Source organism: Coregonus lavaretus (genome assembly GCF_964263955.1).
Source record: "Coregonus lavaretus genome assembly, chromosome: 13".
Taxonomy (NCBI): Eukaryota; Metazoa; Chordata; class Actinopteri; order Salmoniformes; family Salmonidae; genus Coregonus; species Coregonus lavaretus.
In genome coordinates, this window is record NC_140000.1 from 37,526,449 (window position 1) to 37,548,154 (window position 21,706).

Sequence of the window (21,706 nt, forward strand, 5' to 3'; positions counted from 1 at the left end):
GTGGTGCCAAGGGGCACATCTCAAATGACACCCTACTAAAATAATAACTTTTCCACATACAGTAGCTCTGGTCAAATGCTACACTATATGGGAATAACACTGGTTGATTATGATCCTTTCTGGAAAATGATTATGTGGAGTAGTGTGGCTTTATCTCAACAGGGGCACTATGGAGGCAGGGGTCTATTATTTTTCTACGGAATGGTCCGTAAGTAAGCATTTCACAGTTGTTTACGAAGCATGTGACAAATCAAATTAAATGTGATTCGATCTTTTCTGACTGACTGACTAGGTATAATAATGCACATACAGATACAGCGGCAGTCCTCCCTCCCTCCCACACATCACTGTGAATCCCACAGAGCCAAGAAACGTCTGAGCTGGAGACTGGAGACACAAACATAACACAGTCGCAGCCCTCATCGAGAATCATATCAACCTACTGTAATTGGAGGGATTTAGGGCCCTGAGTTTTTCCCCACCGTTTCATATGATGACATGACCAGGAAAACTCTAGACCGTAGTTATGAGTATCGGGACCACATAAATGTTCTGTATTTACATTACATACATTTGGTCAAAATGAATGATACATTTGGACTTGAGGATTGTAATGTAAATACAATAAATACAGTTAAAAAATTCAAATTTTATGGTACCCATATCTGTAACCGCCAAGCCCAACTGCAGGCTTTATTTGACTATCCTCTTCATTTTTGCATCGAAAATCTCAGCGTTGGGCTTTTAAGACCAAGATAAACCAATTGGCCTCTTGGATCATTTACAGCATTACTGAGGAGAAGCCTTTTAAAAGGTTTATTTAGGATTTTCTGCTGATTCAACATGATAAATGCAAGGATGGGATGAACATCAAAGAACAGGCTAATATCTCACTATCCTGAGGCTATAAAGCATCCAAAAAGTATGTGTGTGTGTGTGTGTGTGTGTGTGTGTGTGTGTGTGTGTGTGCGCGTGTGTGCGCGTGTGTGCGCGTGTGCGCGTGTTTGTGTGTGTGTACGTGTGTGTTTATAAGAGATTGACATCAACATACACAGCTTATAAACAGCCTATTTATTGCATGGAAATAAATACACAGATAGGGTGTTATCTCAAAGTATCAGGAGGGCAAAGTGAGATTCTGCAGAGATAAGTGTGTGTGTGTGTGTGTGTGCTATACCCCAGGTACTGTAAAAGTGGAATGTGAATCTCTTCAAAGTGAGTGTGTTTCTCTTTGCTGAGCTGATTGGGGAAGAGTAAGGCAGAGTGTCGCGTGGTGAACTGGAGGGCCTGAAGGGTACAGAAGTCACACCCGTTTGCACTCCGGGGAAATCGACTGATGAGAGGAAGAAAGAACACTTGTGAGTGTTTCAGAGTGCATTAAGAGGTCATCACTTTTTATAAATACACCCAATTAGTCCACTTCAACCCCGCTCTTTTTTCTTCAATGAAATATCGAGGTCGTCGTGTATTAAATAGGCCACGTATTTCCTGCAAGACCACGATAACTGTTACAATAGAATTCAAGTGACCATTTTTTAAATTAGTGCTGAGTTGCTTCATCCATAATTGAACAGGGCGTCCCGCTGTTAATATTTGGTTGGAACGTAAGACTATTCTTGGTAAGCAACACAGAAAAGCAGCTCAGCAACACCTGTCCCACTACAGAAGCGGATCCCTGGTGTGCTGTTTCCACGAGGCAGAGCAGGCTAGCTCACCCTTCTTCTCCGAAATCAGAGCTCATGAATGGTGCCGATGTTTTCATTACCCCCGTAAGTCACAGCACTCAATGAATGAACTCCCACGTAAAGAGAGAGAGAGAGAGAAGGAAGGGGAGAGTTGGAGGGAGAGAGGGGTGAAGGAGACTGAGGACAGAGAGAGAGAGGGAAGGAGAGAGGGAGAGGGGGGAGAAAGGGACAGAGTGAAGGAAAAAGAAGGAGAAAGAGAGAAAGAACAATAATATATATATATATATAGAGAGAGAGAGAGAGAGAGAGAGAGAGAGAGAGAGAGAGAGAGAGAGAGAGAGAGAGAGAGAGAGAGAGAGAGAGAGAGAGGTAAAAAAGAGAGAGGGAAAGAGTGAGGTTCATCTGAATTATGCAGGGAGTCCGGGCCTCATCACATGTTCGTCATTCTTAGATGTGCAATACGACGTGGCAAGATTACTTTACAACAACATTCTGAGGAAACATGGCCACCCTAACGGAACCACCACCATCCAGTATCCACTGTTGGGGAGTAGTGAACTACATGTAGTTCAACTAGTAATTTAACTACATTTTCAAATGTTTTCAGTAGTTAATTACTTTTTTTTTGCCATGTAGTGGTGCAGCTACAGTGCATTCGGAAAGTATTCAGACCCCTTGACTTTTTCCATATTTTGTTACGTTACAGCCTTATTCTAAAATTGATTAAATTGTTGTTTTTCCCTCATCAATCTACACACAATACCCCATAATGACAAAGCAAAACAGGTTTGTAGAAATTTTTGCAAATGTATTAAATTAAAAAAACAGAAATATCATATTTACATAAGTATTCAGACCTTTTACTCAGTACTTTGTTGAAGCTCCTTTGACAGCGATTACAGCCTTGAGTCTTCTTGGGTAGGACACTACAAGCTTGGCACACCTGTATTTGGGGAGTTTCTCCCATTCCTCTCTGCAGATCCTCTCAAGCTCTGCCAGGTTGGATGGGGAGCGTTGCTGCACAGCTATTTTCAGGTCTCTCCAGAGATCGACACAATCCTGTCTCGGAGCTCTATGGACAATTCCTTCGACCTCATGGCTTGGTTTTTTCTCTGACATGCACTGTCAACTATGTGACCTTATATAGACAATTGACTTTACAGATGGACTCCAATCAAGTTGTAGAAACATCTCAAGGATGATCAATGGAAACAGGATGCACCTGAGCTCAATTACAAGTCTCATAGCAAAGGGTCTGAATACTTACGTAACTAAGGTATTTCTGTTTTTGTATACATTTCTAAAAACCTGTTTTCGCTTTGTCGTTATGGGGTATTGTGTGTAGATTGCTGAGGATTTGTTATTTATTTACTCCATTTTAGAATAAGGCTGTAACGTAACAAAATGTTTAAAAAGTCAAGGGGTCTGAATACTTTCCGAAAGCACTGTAACTACTGTAACTATACTCTACTTGTTTTGCAAAAATACAATAAAATATGGGTGAAGTATGCAATATTTTATTTTTCTGCATCAGACCTGCCTAATTCTCACTTGAAACATTGTTTTTGTGTTTAATCGGATAAATTACACATTCTGTTAACATATGACCCCAAAGTGTACTCTTGAAATTTATAGTCTACATTTCAGATTTACATATGATAATTTTTCACAAAGTAGTTTGGATGTAGTGAACTACTTTTTCAAAGTAACTTTATATTTTTCATAGGGGTGGCTTTGGTGTAGCTTAACTTCTTTCAGTGTGAAGTAAAGCTTGGTAAACGATATTTTAAGAGTAGCTTCCCCAACACCGCCAGTATCCACACTCTTCTTTTATTTTTATTTAATTTTTTTATTTAACCTTTATTTAACCAGGTAAGCCAGTTGAGAACAAGTTCTCATTTACAACTGCGAACTGGCCAAGATAAAGCAAAGCAGTGCGGTAAAAACAACAACAACACAGAGTTACATATGGAATAAACAAAATGTACAGTCAATAACACAATAGAAAATATATATACAGTGTGTGCAAATGTGGTAAGTTATGGAGGTAAGGCAATAAATAGGCCATAGTGCAAAATAATTACAATTATAATTTAGTATTAACACTGGAGTGATAGATGTGCAGAAGATGATGTGCAAATAGAGATACTGGGGTGCAAATGAGCAAAACAAATAACAATGTAAATAACAATATGGGGATGAGGTAGTTGGGTGGGCTAATTACAGTTGGGCTGTGTACAGGTGCAGTGATCGGTAAGCTGCTCTGACAACTGATGCTTAAAGATAGTGAGGGAGATAAGTGTCTCCAGCTTCAGAGATTTTTGCAGTTCATTCCAGTCATTTGCAGCAGAGAACTGGAAGGAATGGCGACCCAAAGGAGGTGTTGGCTTTGGGGATGACCAGTGAGATATACCTGCTGGAACGCATACTACGGGTGGGTGTTGCTATGGTGACCAATGAGCTAAGATAAGGCGGGGATTTGCCTCTCTGCATATAGAGCAGAGGCAATCCCCTTCTTAAGTCCTCAGTGATTTTAGCATTTGCAGAGCTGTGTCCTTATGGTGAGTTGTGGCGGTGAGAGTGTGTGTTATTTGTCTGTTGTCCGGCAGTTGGTTTGACTGTGTGGATAACCCTGGCCAGGTCCACTCAGATGGTGAGAGACCCAGATCTGAGGTCTCCAGCTGAGTGACCTAAATTGCTGATGTTTATCATTGTTCACTGTGCCTCGTCAGGTCTGTGGTCTGGGTCGCTTTGCCTACCTTGCAACAGCCACCGCTTCATTCTTCTCCCCAGGCAGCCTCTACCAACCCCTCTTCCACTCACTTCAAATGCACAGATTACCTAGGCCTACATAGAATCCTTCCTCTGCCTCAACAACTCACACCATATTACCTACCTAAAGCCCTCCACCCCTCTCCACCACATTATGCAGATTTAGTTAGAGCTAGCAGGCTGGATAGCAAGCTACCACCTTGCATACCAATCCCCTCACCCTATCTAACCCCCTTCAACCCATCTAGCCCAACTAACCCCCCTCCTCCACTCCACATTGCCCACCTACCTACTCTATGCCCCCCACATTCCACCCCCAGGTGAACCCTGCCTGACACGGCAGCAGGCATAGACATGTGTAGCAGGTATACTCCTCACCTCATATTTGGTCAGGTGACAGGCTTTATAAAGCTCACCCTTCATACTCTCTAACTATATGAGTCATAAGGTGAGAGCCTGCAGGAGGAGATGCCTGTTCAATCACAGTTTCATCTTCACAGAAATCAATGTGATGGACTGGGAGTGCCGCACAAAGTGGATGTTTGGAGAGGCAGGCACATCAGAGCCTAAATCAAAAGCTGTCACATTCAGTGTATCTGTCAAGAGCAAAGTGAACTTCGGAAAAGGCTATGATGACAAAAAAAATAGAATGAGCCGAATTCGGGGAAAACATTCTTCATTTTCTTTCCCCCAGAAGTACCGATATTCAAAAGGGTGGAACGATATTCTATGGCAGTGGTAGGGTGAGACTCAGTCTCTGTAATACACAGCAAAAATAAATCCTCTGTTGATTAATACTCAACGGAAAATAAATCCACCACTCACAGTCACTTCATGCTCAAAAGTAATCTATCTCAACGGGACAATGACAATGCTTAATCGGCCAAACATCTTGTCAACTCACAGGGATCAATTCAAACAGCCATTACACTCTTTATCCCTGTCAGCCAATCTCCGGACATGACACCAAGAGGGAGAGACACACAGGAAATGTTAATCATTTCAGCGCATGTTACATGTATGGGAAGAGTGGCATGTAATCTGTTGAATTGTTTTTCATAAGATGTTTTATTTGAAAGGCGATAAATAAACAGAATTACACATTTGCATAGGGGAAATGTGATATTCAGCACCACCTATCCATGAGAGGCCTACACATATTCAATCCAATACCTTGAATAAATGTATTTCTACTCATATTCTAGTCATGATATAAAAACAGCAATATCACATTTCTTTACCTGATATTTACTTTGATCATTTTCAGCTTCAGAAATAACCTTTTGTGCCTTGGTTGATAACGGAGGAGATGTGAACAGTGTGCAAAAGAAAGACAATGACTCATATGTAATCTAAAGCATAGAGACGTTTCCTCTCATAAACGTGAACCTTCAATATAATTACCCGTCGAGGGCATTCATTCATTATCAACCTAATTTACTCCTTTCCCTGGCACAGCCATGTAGAACAGCTATTACTTTTTAATAATCCAACCTGTTCGATATCACTGAGCTGAGACAAAAAAGTGAAATTCATTAATTGATCTGACGGGGAGAAAATTACAACTCAAAACAAATCTGTTTGTGTAGTTGTGACTGAGAAATCAGAACAGTACAGGATCTTAATTTGATCACTCTTTTGTTGCTGAGAATTTTCCTGCACAGCAGGAAATGCAAAATTGTAGTGCATTTTAGTTTTCTAAAGGCTTCTAAAGTTTGTCATTTCCACTTTTAAATTTCAGACTTGATTTGGCCTGATAAAAAAATGTATCAACCCCTACAAAAATGTAATTACAATTTCCTGTTGCTGCAGGATTCTTTTTTCTGCTGTAGCAAACTGGCTCAAATTAAGATTCTACATCTGTAGACTGCAACAGAATCAACAGAACCATGAACAACACCAATGGTCATTACATTTGCCACACACTGTTTCACAAACTTTTTTAAAGTCCATCTCAGCTTATAATGTTTATCTCATTATTGGCCTGGACGAGTCAGCTGTTTGTCTCAAGCGACAACACACATATGCACGCACGCACACACACACACACACACACACTGATCCAGTTGCTCTTGCCTCCCCTGCGACAGATGGAATATAGTCAAAGACTAGGTCACCAGATTTCCCACTCTGTTTCCTGCTCTCTCTCTCACCAACACTGTAGAGTGGACCTGTAGAGAAAATATCATGCCAAAGACTGGGCTGAATTTAGGGCTATCATGCTGTGCTCGCTCAGGTTCAACAAATCAGCATCTGCTCACAAGTGTGCAAGCCAGAAACCCATTGGCTCCATATCTATATGAAGAGAGAGAGAGAGAGAGAGAGAGAGAGAGAGAGAGAGAGAGAGAGAGAGAGAGAGAGAGAGAGAGAGAGAGAGAGAGAGAGAAAGAGTGATAGAGGGGGGGATAGAAAAAGGAGAAAACATATTTTTAAAAAGAGTGGGCAGGAGAGAGAGCCTTGATGCACTCCTCCATCATATACTTTGTATATTCAACCAACAAGGCAAGCAGAGTTATGACAGACTAACTCAGTACTTCAGACCATAGAAATATACAGTAATTAATATTTCTATCTCTATACCATGATTGTCTTTGACTGAGATCATGAATTCCAAGAGGATTATTTCAAATGTATGTTATTTATGGATCTTCAAAGACTATTTGTTTGTAGGTTGAACTTCATGTTGAGCTGTTTGTTTTAGAATAAGGCTGTAAAAATAAAATACAATTTTATTTGCCACATGCGCCGAATACAACAGGTGTATACCTTACCGTGAAATGCTTACTTACAAGCCCTTAACCAACAATGCAGAGTTTTTTTTTAAAAGTAAGAACATATGTGCAAAAAAAACTATATAAAAGACTATAATAATAATAAAGTAACACAATAAAATAACAATAACGAGGCTATATACAGGCGGTACCGAGTCAATGTGCGGGAGTACAGGTTAGCCGAGGTAATTGAGGTAATATGTAGGTAGGGGTAAAGTGGTCAATGCAAATAGTCAGGCTAGCCATTTGATTAACTGTTTAGTATCAAATCAAATCAAATTGTATTTGCCACATGCGCCGAATACACCTTACCGTGAAATGCTTACTTACAAGCCCTTAACCAACAATGCAGAGTTTTTTTTTAAAAGTAAGAACATATGTGCAAAAAAAACTATATAAAAGACTATAATAATAATAAAGTAACACAATAAAATAACAATAACGAGGCTATATACAGGCGGTACCGAGTCAATGTGCGGGAGTACAGGTTAGCCGAGGTAATTGAGGTAATATGTAGGTAGGGGTAAAGTGGTCAATGCAAATAGTCAGGCTAGCCATTTGATTAACTGTTTAGTATCAAATCAAATCAAATTGTATTTGCCACATGCGCCGAATACACCTTACCGTGAAATGCTTACTTACAAGCCCTTAACCAACAATGCAGAGTTTTTTTTTTTAAGTAAGAAAATATGTGCAAAAAAAACTATATAAAATACTATAATAATAATAAAGTAACACAATAAAATAACAATAATGAGGCTATATACAGGCGGTACCGAGTCAATGTGCGGGAGTACAGGTTAGCCGAGGTAATTGAGGTAATATGTAGGTAGGGGTAAAGTGGTCAATGCAAATAGTCCGGCTAGCCATTTGATTAACTGTTTAGTATCAAATCAAATCAAATTGTATTTGCCACATGCGCCGAATACACCTTACAGTGAAATGCTTACTTACGAGCCCTTAACCAACAATGCAGTTTTAAGAAAAATTTGTGTTAAGTAAAAAATGGATAAGTAAAAAAAATTAAAATAAAAAAATTTAAGAGCAGCAGTAAAATAAAAGAACAGTAGGGAGGCTATATACAGGGGGTGCCGGTACAGAGTCAATGTGCAGGGGCACTGGTTAGTCGAGGTAATTGAGGTAATATGTACATGTGGGTAGAGTTAAAGTGACTATGCATAGATAATAAACAGAGTAGCAGCAGCGTAAAAGAGGGGGGGGGGGGGGGGGGAGACCTGGAATGCTTTTCCAACAGTCTAGAAGACGTTCCCACATATGCTGAGCACTTGTTGGCTGCTTTTCCTTCACTCTGCCGTCCGACTCATCCCAAGCCATCTAAATTGGGTTGATGCCGAGGGAATGTGGAGGCCAGGTCATCTGATGCAGCACTCCATCACTCTTCTTGGTAAAATAGCCCTTACACACCCTGGAGGTGTGTTGGGCCATTGTCCTGTTGAAAAACAAATGATAGTCCCACTAAGCCTAAACCAGATGGGATGGCGTATCGCTGCAGAATGCTGTGGTAGCCATGTTGGTTAAGTGTGCCTTGAATTCTAAATAAATCACAGACAGTGTCATCAGCAAAGCACCCCCACACCATAACAACTCCTCCTCCATGCTTTACAGTGGGAACTACACATTTACATTACATTAAGTCATTTAGCAGACGCTCTTATCCAGAGCGACTTACAAATTGGTGCATTCACCTTATAGCCAGTGGGATAACCACTTTACAATATGTATTTTTAAAAAAAAATTTGGGGGGGTGGGGTAAGGGGGGGTAGAAGGATTACTTTATCCTATCCCAGGTATTCCTTAAAGAGGTGGGGTTTCAAGTGTCTCCGGAAGGTGGTGAGTGACTCCGCTGTCCTGGCGTCGTGAGGGAACTTGTTCCACCATTGGGGTGCCAGAGCGGCGAACAGTTTTGACTGGGCTGAGCGGGAACTGTGCTTCAACAGAGGGAGGGGGGCCAGCAGGCCAGAGGTGGATGAACGCAATGCCCTCGTTTGGGTGTAGGGACTGATCAGAGCCTGAAGGTACGGAGGTGCCGTTCCCCTCACAGCTCCGTAGGCAAGCACCATGGTCTTGTAGCAGATGCGAGCTTCAACTGGAAGCCAGTGGAGTGTGCGGAGGAGCGGGGTGACGTGAGAGAACTTGGGAAGGTTGAACACCAGACGGGCTGCGGCATACTGGATGAGTTGTAGGGGTTTAATGGCACAGGCAGGGAGCCCAGCCAACAGCGAGTTGTAAGTAATCCAGACGGGAGATGACAAGTGCCTGGATTAGGACCTGTGCCGCTTCCTGTGTAAGGCAGGGTCGTACTCTCCGAATGTTGTAGAGCATGAACCTACAGGATCGGGTCACCGCCTTGATGTTAGCGGAGAACGACAGGGTGTTGTCTAGGGTTACGCCAAGGCTCTTTGCACTCTGGGAGGAGGACACAACAGAGCTGTCAACCGTGATGGCGAGATCATGGAACGGGCAGTCCTTCCCCGGGAGGAAGAGCAGCTCCGTCTTGCCGAGGTTCAGCTTGAGGTGGTGATCCGTCATCCACACTGATATGTCTGCCAGACATGCAGAGATGCGATTCGCCACCTGGTCATCAGAAGGGGGAAAGGAGAAGATTAGTTGTGTGTCATCTGCGTAGCAATGATAGGAGAGGCCATGTGAGGATATGACAGAGCCAAGTGACTTGGTGTATAGCGAGAATAGGAGAGGGCCTAGAACTGAGCCCTGGGGGACACCAGTGGTGAGAGCACGTGGTGCGGAGACAGATTCTCGCCACGCCACTTGGTAGGAGCGACCGGTCAGGTAGGACGCAATCCAAGAGTGAGCTGCGCCGGAGATGCCCAGCTCGGAGAGGGTGGAGAGGAGGATCTGATGGTTCACAGTATCAAAGGCAGCAGACAGGTCTAGAAGGACAAGAGCAGAGGAGAGAGAGTTAGCTTTAGCAGTGCGGAGAGCCTCCGTGACACAGAGAAGAGCAGTCTCAGTTGAATGACCAGTCTTGAAACCTGACTGGTTTGGATCAAGAAGGTCATTCTGAGAGAGATAGCAAGAGAGTTGGCTAAAAACGGCACGCTCAAGAGTTTTGGAGAGAAAAGAAAGAAGGGATACTGGTCTGTAGTTGTTGACATCAGAGGGATCGAGTGTTGGTTTTTTGAGAAGGGGTGCAACTCTCGCTCTCTTGAAGACGGAAGGGACATAGCCAGCAGTCAAGGATGAGTTGATGAGCGAGGTGAGGTAAAGGAGAAGGTCACCGGAGATGGTCTGGAGAAGAGAGGAGGGGATAGGGTCAAGCGGGCAGGTTGTTGGGCGGCCGGCCGTCACAAGTCGCAAGATTTTATCTGGAGAGAGAGGGGAGAAAGAAGTCAAAGCATAGGGTAGGGCAGTGTGAGCAGGACCAGCAGTGTCATTTGACTTAACAAACGAGGATCGGATGTCGTCAACCTTCTTTTCAAAATGGTTGACGAAGTCATCCACAGAGAGGGAGGAGGGAGGGGGGGGGAGGAGGATTCAGCAGGGAGGAGAAGTTGGCAAAGAGCTTCCTAGGGTTAGAGGCAGATGCTTGGAATTTAGAGTGGTAGAAAGTGGCTTTAGCAGCAGAAACAGATTAAGAAAATGTAGAGAGGAGGGAGTGAAAAGATGCCAGGTCCGCAGGGAGTCTAGTTTTCCTGCCCGGAGCCCTGTTCTGTGAGCTCGCAATGAGTCATCAAGCCACGGAGCAGGAGGGGAGGACCGAGCCGGCAGGGAGGATAGGGGACATAGAGAGTCAAAGGATGCAGAAAGGGAGGAGAGGAGGGTTGAGGAGGCAGAATCAGGAGATTGGAGGGAGAAGGATTTAGCAGAGGGAAGAGATGATAGGATGGAAGAGGAGAGAGTAGCGGGAGAGAGAGAGCGAAGGTAGCGACGGCGCATTACCATCTGAGTAGGGGCAGAGTGAGTAGTGTTGAAGGAGAGCGAGAGAGAAAAGGATACAAAGTAGTGGTCGGAGACATGGAGGGGAATTGCAGTGAGATTAGTAGAAGAAAGCATCTAGTAAAGATGAGGTCAAGTGTATTGCCTGCCTTGTGAGTAGGGGGGGACGGTGAGAGGGTGAGGTCAAAAGAGGAGAGGAGTGGAAAGAAGGAGGCAGAGAGAAATGAGTCAAAGGTAGACGTAGGGAGGTTGAAGTCACCCAGAACTGTGAGGGGTGAGCCATCCTCAGGAAAGGAATTTATCAAGGCGTCAAGCTCATTGATGAACTCTCCAAGGGAACCTGGAGGGCGATAAATGACAAGGATGTTAAGCTTGAATGGGCTAGTGACTGTGACAGCATGGAATTCAAATGAGGGGATAGACAGATGGGTCAGGGGAAAAAGAGAGAATGTCCACTTGGGAGAGATGAGGATTCCTGTGCCACCACCCCGCTGACCAGATGCTCTCGGGGTATGCGAGAACACATGGTCAGACGAGGAGTGAGCAGTAGGAGTAGCAGTGTTTTCAGTGGTAATCCATGTTTCCGTCAGCGCCAAGAAGTCGAGGGACTGGAGGGTAGCATAGGCTGAGATTAACTCTGCCTTGTTGGCAGCAGAACGGCAGTTCCAGAGGCTGCCTGAGACCTGGAACTCCACGTGGGTGGTGCGTGCAGGGACCACCAGGTTAGAGAGGCAGCAGCCACGCGGTGTGAGGCGTTTGTATAGCCTGTGCGGAGAGGAGAGAACAGGGATAGACAGAGGCATAGTTGACAGGCTACAGAAAATGGCTACAATAAGGCAAAGGAGATCGGAATTAAATGAACTAAACATCTGGGAAAGGAGAGAGCGGGGCCTCCCTCACTTACGTTTCACTGAAACACCCAAATATAACTCTCCCAACTTCCACCTCAGAAACTATAATTGTTGTAAACTACAGCGGTTCAATGTTTTATAGGAATAGACTAACTTAGTTTATTCAGCTAGCTAACTTGGTACAGTATTCTTCCGTGAAAATCGTCCAGGGCACCTAGTCATATGACGCCACAGCCAACTAGCATGCCGGACTCCAACAACACGGTTTAGCACCAATACTCGGCCACAACAAACCACCAGTGTGTCAACACGCCAAGCAGATCATTTGTGTCCGTGTCTAACGTTGTGGGTTAGTCCCGACAGCTTGAGCGAGTCCGTCGTCAACTTATTCAGCCAGTTAGTTAGCTAGAATAGTTAGCATACTAGCTAGCCATTGCTCTCAGACAAAGAAGAAACCCCTCCTCCCACGGCACGAACACACAGAGAGAGCCAAGCTAACGTTAACTAGTCACCCATGTCCCGAATTCCCTTGAACGACTCTGGCTACCAGTATGTAAAAACAAAACACAAATGTAGGTTATAACTTACCCCTAGCAGCTACTGTTAGCTAGCCAAGTGCAAAGCTAGCCACTGAATTGACTCAGCCAGTTCGCGGCTGTTCGCTAGGTCGTTCCAGCCATTGTTTAGTAGCTATCCAGGTAGCAACAAGCTAGCTAAATTTCAAGCACAGTAGCCACTTACTACCTAACTTTTCAGACAATGAGGTTAGAAAAACAGCTGAATGGTAGGCATCATTGTATGTAATTATTGTAGGCAGCTAGCTGGCGTTATTACAGGTACTCTCAGGCGTGAAACAACTATCCACAGTTGCAAATAGTTACCAGTAGCTACCCGCCAGCTAGTCCAGGTAGTGGGTTAGCTAGCTTCGTGCTTCACCGGGCTCAGCCGAATACAATACTAACCTACAATAATTACATACAACAACCCACGATAACTACCTACAATACCTAACTACAATCTAAATACATAGTTTAAGCTTTACTTGACAAAGCCCAAACTATGTATGTAAGCCATATAAGCCAAGCTTACCTACCGCCAGAGAGAGACACAACCTCACCCGACGACGACGACTCGCTTCCTACACATGCAGAGATCATCCGTTCACCTGCTCTGCATCTCACAAAGACACAGCGGTATGAACCAAAAATCTCCAATTTGGACTCCAGACCAAAGGACAAATTTCCACCAGTCGAATGTCCATTGCTCGTGTTTCTTGGCCCAAGCAGGTCTCTTCTTCTTATTAGTGTCTTTTAGTAGTGGTTTCTTTGCAGCAATTTGACCATGAAGGCCTGATTCACACCCTTATGTGGGCTGCAATTTCTGAGGCTGGTAACGCTAATGAACTTATCCTCTGCAGCAGAGGTAACTCTGGGTCTTATCCTCATGAGAGCCAGTTTCATCATAGCGTTGATGGTTTTTGCAACTGCACTTGAAGAAACTTTCAAAGTTCTTGAAATGTTCCGTATTGACTGACCTTCATGTCTTAAAGTAATGATGGAATGTCATTTCTCTTTGCTTATTTGAGCTGTTCTTGCCATAATATGGACTTGGTTTTTTACCAAATAGGGCTAACTTCTGTATACCCCTCCTACCTTGTCACAACACAACTGATTGACTCAAACGCATTAAGAAGGAAAGAAATTCCACAAATTACCTTTTAAGAAGGCACACCTGTTAATTGAAATGCATTCCAGGTGACTACCTCACGAAGCTGGTTGAGATAATGCCAAGAGTGTGCAAAGCTGTCATCAAGGCAAAGGGTAGATATTTGAAGAATCTCAAATATGAAATATATTTTGATTTGTTTATAATAATAATATGCCATTTAGCAGACGCTTTTATCCAAAGCGACTTACAGTCATGCGTGCATACATTTTTGTGTATGGGTGGTCCCGGGGATCGAACCCACTACCTTGGCGTTACAAGCGCCGTGCTCTACCAGTTGAGCTACAGAGGACCACGCTGTTGGTTACTACATTATTCCATATGTGTTATTTCATAGTTTTGATGTCTTCACTATTATTCTACAATGTAAAAAAAAAATTAAAGAAAGAAAAACCCTTGAATGAGTACGACTGTCCAAACTTTTGACTGGTAGAGTAGGTGTTCCTTTTGTCCAGGTGGGAAAGGGCAGTGTGGAGTGCAATAAAGATTGCGTCATCTGTGGATCTGTTGGGGCGGTATGCGAATTGTAGTGGGTCTAGGGTTTCTGGGATGATGGTTTTGATGTGAGCCTATACCAGCCTTTCAAAGCACTTCATGGCTACCGACGTGAGTGCTAAGGGGCGGTAGGCATTTAGGCAGGTTACATTGGCGTTCTTGGGCACAGGGGCTATGGTGGTCTGCTTGAAACATGTAGGTAAAACAGACTCGGTCAGGGAGAGGTTGAAAATGTCAGTGAAGACACTTGCCAGTTGGTCAGGTTATGCTCTGAGTACGTGCCCTGAGTAACGACATCATAGCTACCCAGGCACATATCCATTACTGAATTCTCAAACCGAATGCAGGTTTAGGTTAACTATCTAGCTAGCTTAGACGTGTGGCTGTACATGCTGACCACACCGGCTGCGTTGCATGCTTGCGCGAGCGTTGCAAAACAAATGTACACATACATGTTATTCAATGATTTAATCCAAACAGCTCGCACGCGTCAGTGAGCGTCTGCGTAGCCAGGCGCTAAAATAGAACTTGGTTCTATATTGGTTCTATTTTCTATGCTTGATGCGCTGCAAGTCCCGCCTCTCCCATCTCCTCATTGGTTTTTAGGAGCATATACCCACATGGGTGATTGAAAGATTAACTGAGGTCCACACTCAACCTGTTAACTGAGGTCCACACTCCAGTCCAGTTGGCGGTGGTAATGCACCTTAAAGTCCAAAGAAGAAGAAGAAGAAGAAGACTGAAGGAGAAGAGATTACTAGAAACTAACTAGGTTTACCCTTTTATCTGTGGATTAATTGTCAGAGGAGAGGACCTTGTGCATTTCAGGTAAAATAACAACCCAATGTTTGTATCCCAGGACAAATTAGCTATCAACAGCAAGCTAGCTAGCTAAATTGACATGAATGTTTCATGGTTTGGACCTGTCCCCAAATTAATATAGTTGGTTTCAGAGTTCGTTTTGATATTTCAAGCTGCGTGTCCTGATCTTGTCTGGTGTGGATGGACAAAATCAACATGCGTGCGATGGCGCACGCACGTGCCCGGTCTAGTCAGCATGTCAGGCTGATACTGACAGAAGTATTCTTTGCATTCAGTCAGGTAAGTAATATGGTTTTGAAATTCATATTTTGTCACACCCTGATCTGTTTCACCTGTCTTTGTTATTGTCTCCACCCCCCTCCAGGTGTCGCCCATCTTCCCCATTATCCCCAGTGTATTTATACCTGTGTTCTCTGTTTGTCTGTTGCCAGTTTGTTTTGTTTCGTCAAGCCTACCAGCGTTTTTCCCCTTGCTCCTGTCTTTCTCAAGTTCCTGTTTTCTAGTTTTCCAGGTTTTGACCATTCTACCTTCCCTGACCCTGAGCCTGCCTGCCGTTATGTACCTTTTGGACTCTGATCTGGATTACTGACCTCTGCCTGCCCTTGACCTGTCGTTTGCCTGTCCCCTGTTTTTGTAATAAACTTTTGTTGCTTCAACACTGTCTGCATCTGGGTGTTCTCCTGAAACGTGATAGTACGAACTGGCCATGACTGACCCAGCAGACTCGGACCAGCTCCGCAATGCCATCTCTTCCCAAGGAGCCACCATTGGACGGCACAAGGAGTTGCTTCGTGGTCTCATGGAAGGGTTCCAGACCTTGGCCGAACGCCATGACCGAGCGTTTAACACATTGCTGGAGCAATTTGGCAGGTTGTCTGTTAGGCAGCCTACCACGGCGGTAACCTCCCAGCCCCTCAGTAACCCAGCTGTTAGCAGCGCAGCCTATCCTGCCACCCCGGATTCCCGAGAACCCCGCTTACCTCACCCGGAACGCTTTGCTGGAGAGTCGGGAACCTGTCGGGCATTTCTCGCTCAGTGTTCACCCATCATCGAGCTGCAGCCCTCCTCCTTTCCCTCGGACCGCTCTAAGATAGCGTACCTCATCACGCTGATGTCCGGGAGAGCTGGGCTACGGCAGTGTGGGAAAAACAGTCGGCCGTATGCTTCAGTCTGGAGGAGTTCATGCAGGAGGTAAAGAAGGTTTTCGATGCTCCATTGTCCGGGAGAGAGGCTGCCTGGAAGTTACTCCTGCTTCAGCAAGAATCCCGCAGTGTGGCAGACTATGCAGTGGATTTCCGCACGTTGGCAGCTGAGTGTGCCTGGAACCCGGAAGCGCTGTTCGACACGTTCCTGCACAGAGTATCGGAGGAAGTAAAGGACAAGCTTGCAGCTCGGGAACTACCGACGGATATCGACTCGCTCATCGCCTTGACCATTCGGATCGATGGGCTACTACGGGAACGAAGAAGGAGAGGAAGTCCAATTCCACTTGCCCGCCCAAGGATTCCACCTCGCCTCCGAGGCATCCCGGAAGTCCCCGACGGCTCTGTTGCCGAGAGAACCCGAGGCGTCCCGAGTTCCTCCGAGTCACCGAAGTCTGCCGATTCACCTCTTCCTGAGCCGATGCAACTAGGCAGAGCTAGGCTGTCTCCAGCCGACCGGCAATACAGGCTTCACACAAAGAGTTGCCTGTATTGCGGGACTACTGGTCATTTTTTGTCTACCTGTCCACTAATAATATAATATATAATATAATAATATGCCATTTAGCAGATGCTTTTATCCAAAGCGACTTACAGTCATGTGCGCATACATTTTTACGTATGGGTGGTCCCGGGGATCGAACCCACTACCCTGGCGTTACAAGCGCCATGCTCTACCAATTGAGCTACAGAGGACCACTGCCACTAAAAGACCAGGCTCACCGGTAGGACTTTCCTCTCCCCTTACTTGCACCCCCTTTCATGCCATCTTGCTGTGGGGGAACCAGTCGAAATCTCTCCGGGTACTCATCGACTCTGGGGCCAATGAGAGCTTTATGGACACTACCCTGGCATCCGAGCTGGGCATCCCCACTGAGCCCCTCTCCATTCCCATGGACGTTAGAGTGCTGGACGTGCGCTCTATAGTCCAGGTCACCCACAATACCACCACCATCAACCTATGAGTATCAGGGAACCACAGCGAGACAATCCAATTCCTGCTTATTAAGTCTCCTCAGGTTCCCGTAGAATTGGTTTCTCTTGGCTCCAGCGACACAACCCCTTTATTGACTGGTCTACTGGTGCCATCATGGGCTGGAGCCCATTCTGCGACGCTCATTGCTTCAAGTCAGCGCAGCCTGCTCTGGGACGTCTTCCTCGGGGCTCGGAAGTTGCCTCGGACCTCTCCACAATTCCTGCAGAGTACAAGAACCTCCGGGAGGTGTTCAGTAAGGCCCGGGCCACTTTGCTTCCGCCGCACCGACCCTATGACTGGGGAATCAACCTTTTCCCTGGTACCACTCCACCATGGGGACGACTGTACTCGCTGTCGGGTCCGGAGATCAAGGCTATGGAGACCTACATTGAGGACTCCTTAGCTGCCGGGTTCTTCCGTCCTTCTTCCTCCCCCGCCGGCGCAGGGTTCTTCTTTGTGGAGAAGAAGGACAAAACCCTGTGCCCGTGCATCAACTACCGGGGCCTCAACATCACGGTGAAGAACCGCTACCCACTACCACACCATCTCCTCGGCCTTCGTGCCGCTCCAGGGGGCCAACGTGTTCTCCAAGCTGGATCTACGGAATGCCTACCACCTGGTGCGGATACGGGAGGGGGACGAGTGGAAGACTGCCTTAAACACGGACAGCGGTCACTACGAGTATCTAGTCATGCCATTTGGCCTTATCAATGCTCCAGTTGTGTTCCAGGCCCTGGTTAATGATGTTCTCCGAGACATGTTGAACCGGTTCGTCTTCGTCTACCTCGACGACATCCTTATTTTCTCCCGCTCCGCCCAAGAACACGTGCTCCACGTCCGACAGGTCCTCCAAAGCCTCCTGGAGAACCAGCTTTTTGTGAAAGCAGAGAAATGCGAATTCAATCGCTCCACCATCCCCTTCCTGGGCTACATCATTGCTGCAGGGAGTGTACAGATGGATCCCGGGAAGGTGAGAGCGGTGGTGGAATGGCCCCAGCCTATGTCCAGAGTGCAGCTGCAACGTTTCCTGAGATTTGCCAACTTTTATCGCTGCTTTATCCAGGGTTACAGCACCCTGGCTTCCCCCTGTCTGCACTCACCTCTCCCAAGGTTCCGTTCACATGGTACCCAGCTGCTGACCGGGCATTCCGGGACCTCAAACACCGTTTCACTACTGCTCCCATCTTGGTTCATCCTGACCCTTCCCGCCAGTTCGTGGTGGAGGCCGACGCTTTGGATGTCGGAGTGGGGGTGGATCTGTCCCAGTGTTCGGCCCTGGACCTCAAGTTACATCCCTGCGCCTTCTTCTCCCATCGCCTCAACACCACGGAGAGGAATTACGATGTGGGGAATCGTGAGCTTCTTGCGGTGAAGATGGCGTTGGAGGAATGGAGGCACTGGCTGGAGGGGGTGGAACATCCGGTCATTGTGTGGACAGACCACAAGAACTTGGAATATCTCTGCACCGCCAAGCGTCTCAATTCCAGGCAAGCTAAGTGGGCCCTGCTTTTTACCCGGTTCAACTTCTCCCTCTCATACCGACTGGGATCCAAGAATGTCAAGCCAGATGCGCTGTCACACCGCTATAGCCCTGCGGCTTCTGGTGGCCTACCATGGTTCCTGACGTCTCCGCGTTCGTCGCCGCCTGCACGATCTGTGCACAGAACAAGACTCCTCGGCAAGCTCTGGCTGGTCTCCTCAAACCTCTCCGACTGGGGTCCTCAGTTCTTGTCCCGGTTCTGGAAGGCATTCTGCACACTCATTGGGTCGTCGGCCAGCCTGTCCTCCGGTTTCCACCCTTAGTCCATCGGCCAGTCGGAGCGAGCCAACCAAAACCTGGAGACGACTCTACGCTGCCTGGTCTCCACCAAACCCCAACACCTAGAGCCAGCAACTAGTGTGGGTCGAATACGCCCGCAACACCCTTCCCTGCTCTGCCACGGGTCTTTTGCCCTTTGAGTGTTCCCTGGGTTATCAGCCCCCGCTCTATCTGGCGCAAGAGGAAGAGATCAGCATACCACTACTGAAACAGGAGATATGCTTCTGCCCTATGGGTTGTTATGGCTGGGACAATGCTAATTATAATGCACCCAGAGGTAATGTTATTTCCCATACATTTTTCACCAAACCTAAACTTCTTAAGCTTGTTGATTATGTTTACTATGTGAAATGCAAAGTTTTTACGTTGTTGACCCCAAATGATGGTGAAACTGAATTCCTGACTGCGGATTATGCTGTTACGCTTCACAGATATGTCAAAGAAAACAATAGATATTTACATTGGAAAGGAGGTGGGAGGGTGGGTGTGGTGAGGTGGTGTTGGGGTGTGGTGGTGTAGTTGGGTGGCGGCCGCGGGGTTCGAGGGTTTAGTCGTGGCGTTGTCGTTCTCATTGTGTCGGCGGTGCCGTGGTCGTTGCTTCCGTTGCGGCTGGTGTTGTCACTGGAGCCATACTGGACCCGTCCGGAGTCGTGTAGGGGCTGTGATGTCCTCTTGTTGAGCCCGTTAGGTGTGATGGTGTCTAGTCGGGCGATCCAGAATAGTTCTCTGTTGCGTCGCTGTGTGGTGGTCCAGTTGGGCCCGTGTTCGAGGCCGGCCATGTGGAGTTGGTCGACGTGGTGCACCCGGAGGAAGTGGTGTGCTGGTGCGACGGAAAGTGGAGAGGTTGTAGAGGTGTTGGGTGAGCCGGGTGAGAAGGGAGCCACTGGTTTCCCCCACATTGAGGCCGAAGGAGAGGATGACCTTGGCCACCTCCGGGCAGCCCTCAGGCCGCAGGTAGTCGAGGAGGCGGACGGCGTGGCAGAGGCAGGCACTGGGGTAGGCTTCCACTTGTGCCAAGTTGGAGCGGATCTGTGGCAGGTGGGTGATGTTGGAGTCGCCGAGGATGAGGATGGGTCGACGGGGTTGCACTCTCCACTCGGGCTTGTAGCGGGCTGACGGGTGGCACCTGAAGCAGCTGGTCTCTGTCTCCCTCGAGGGGCCCGGCTTTTGCGGGTCTGGAGCTGTCTGTGTGGCCAGGGCCCACCACGGCGGGGGATGGGGCGGAGTGGGCCGGGTGGGCGGATGCGGCTGGGTCGGCGTTGGTTGGGGTCTCCTCGCACCCCTCCTTTTGGAGAGTGGGGCGATTCTGCTCGCTGCTCTCCATCAGCGTGGAGGACACCACTGGGGGTCTCTGCAGGCTGACCACCAGGCTGAGGTGTTGTGGGGGCAGCAGGGCTGGCAGTGGATAAAACGAGGCTGAGGCGGAAGCTGAGGCGGAGGCTGAGGCGAAGAAGTCGGCGGCACATCGGAGGTAGGGGCCCAGTCGGCCCCTGTTGTTCCTGTCCTCATGCGCTGCGTGAGTTCCGTCACCGCACAAGGGTGGCCCAGAGATCACGGGTGAGGTCGGGGAAGAAGTGGCGGATGCGGTCCAGCAGGGGCTCTCGTAGTGGCCTGCTGAGTAGCTTCTGTGCCCAGCACCAGGCCTCCCTCCAGTCGGCACACTCCGTCTGTTGGCACAGGACTCCTTCCAGTCGCTGTGTCTCCGCCCTGTAGTGTTTCTCCACCACCTCGTAACAGCGTCGCAGCCACTCCGCCGATGCCACGGACAGCTCCTCCACCGTCTCCTTGGTCGCTCCCGACGGGGTGAAGAGTGCGATCGGGTCCCGTGCCTTTCGTTGATAGCCCAGAGGAGGTTGGCCAACAGTGAGGTGGACGTTGATTTCCTCCAGGTGGTGAAGTGCCCTGATGAGTTTCGCCAGAGGGTTGGGGGTGCGCTCTGGTGGTCACCGGGTGTGTGTCGAGGGCTTTTGTCTCCGCATTGTCCCTGGTAGCCCAGTGCTTGGAAGGGGGGAGGGTAGGGGAAACACCAGAGGGTTGGTGGTGCGCTCTGGTGGTCACCGGGTGTGTGTTGAGGGCTTTTGCCTCCGTATTGTCCCTTGTGGCCCGGCACTGGGAAGGGGGAGGGAAAGGGAGTCCGGGGTGGCTAAGGTTGTTACCTCCGTGTGCTCCGTCCGTTGGTCCCTCGTGCTGGTCGGTGTTGCCTCAGTCTGTGTGTGCTGTTGTTGTTGTTGTCGTTGCTGCCGTTGTACTCCCTCGCCGCTTCGTGCCATCCCCTGTTGTTGAGTGCCTGCATGGGATCTGTCGCTGTAGTGCCGGATCGGTGATCTTTCGCTGTGTTGTCGAGTCGGCGATTCCCTCGACAGATCTATGTCACGCAGGGGCATGGGCGATTCATTGAGGGCTCCTCTTGTGTTTGTTTTGGATCCGACTTGTGTAGTTCTGTAACGACTGGTCCAAGGAGTGTGGGAGGCTGTTGTGTCCCTCTCTGTGGGTCGAATAGTATATTCAATTGGTTTTTGTGAGGTGTCCTGTGACCCCGTGGTCCACTGGTCCCTCGTGTGCCTTGACCTATGTTTGCTGAACAGTTGCTCCCACGTTGTTATGAACGGTTGCTCCCTCGTTGTCTATTTTTCACCACTCGCTAGCCACTGTGAGCACGCCACCAGCTTG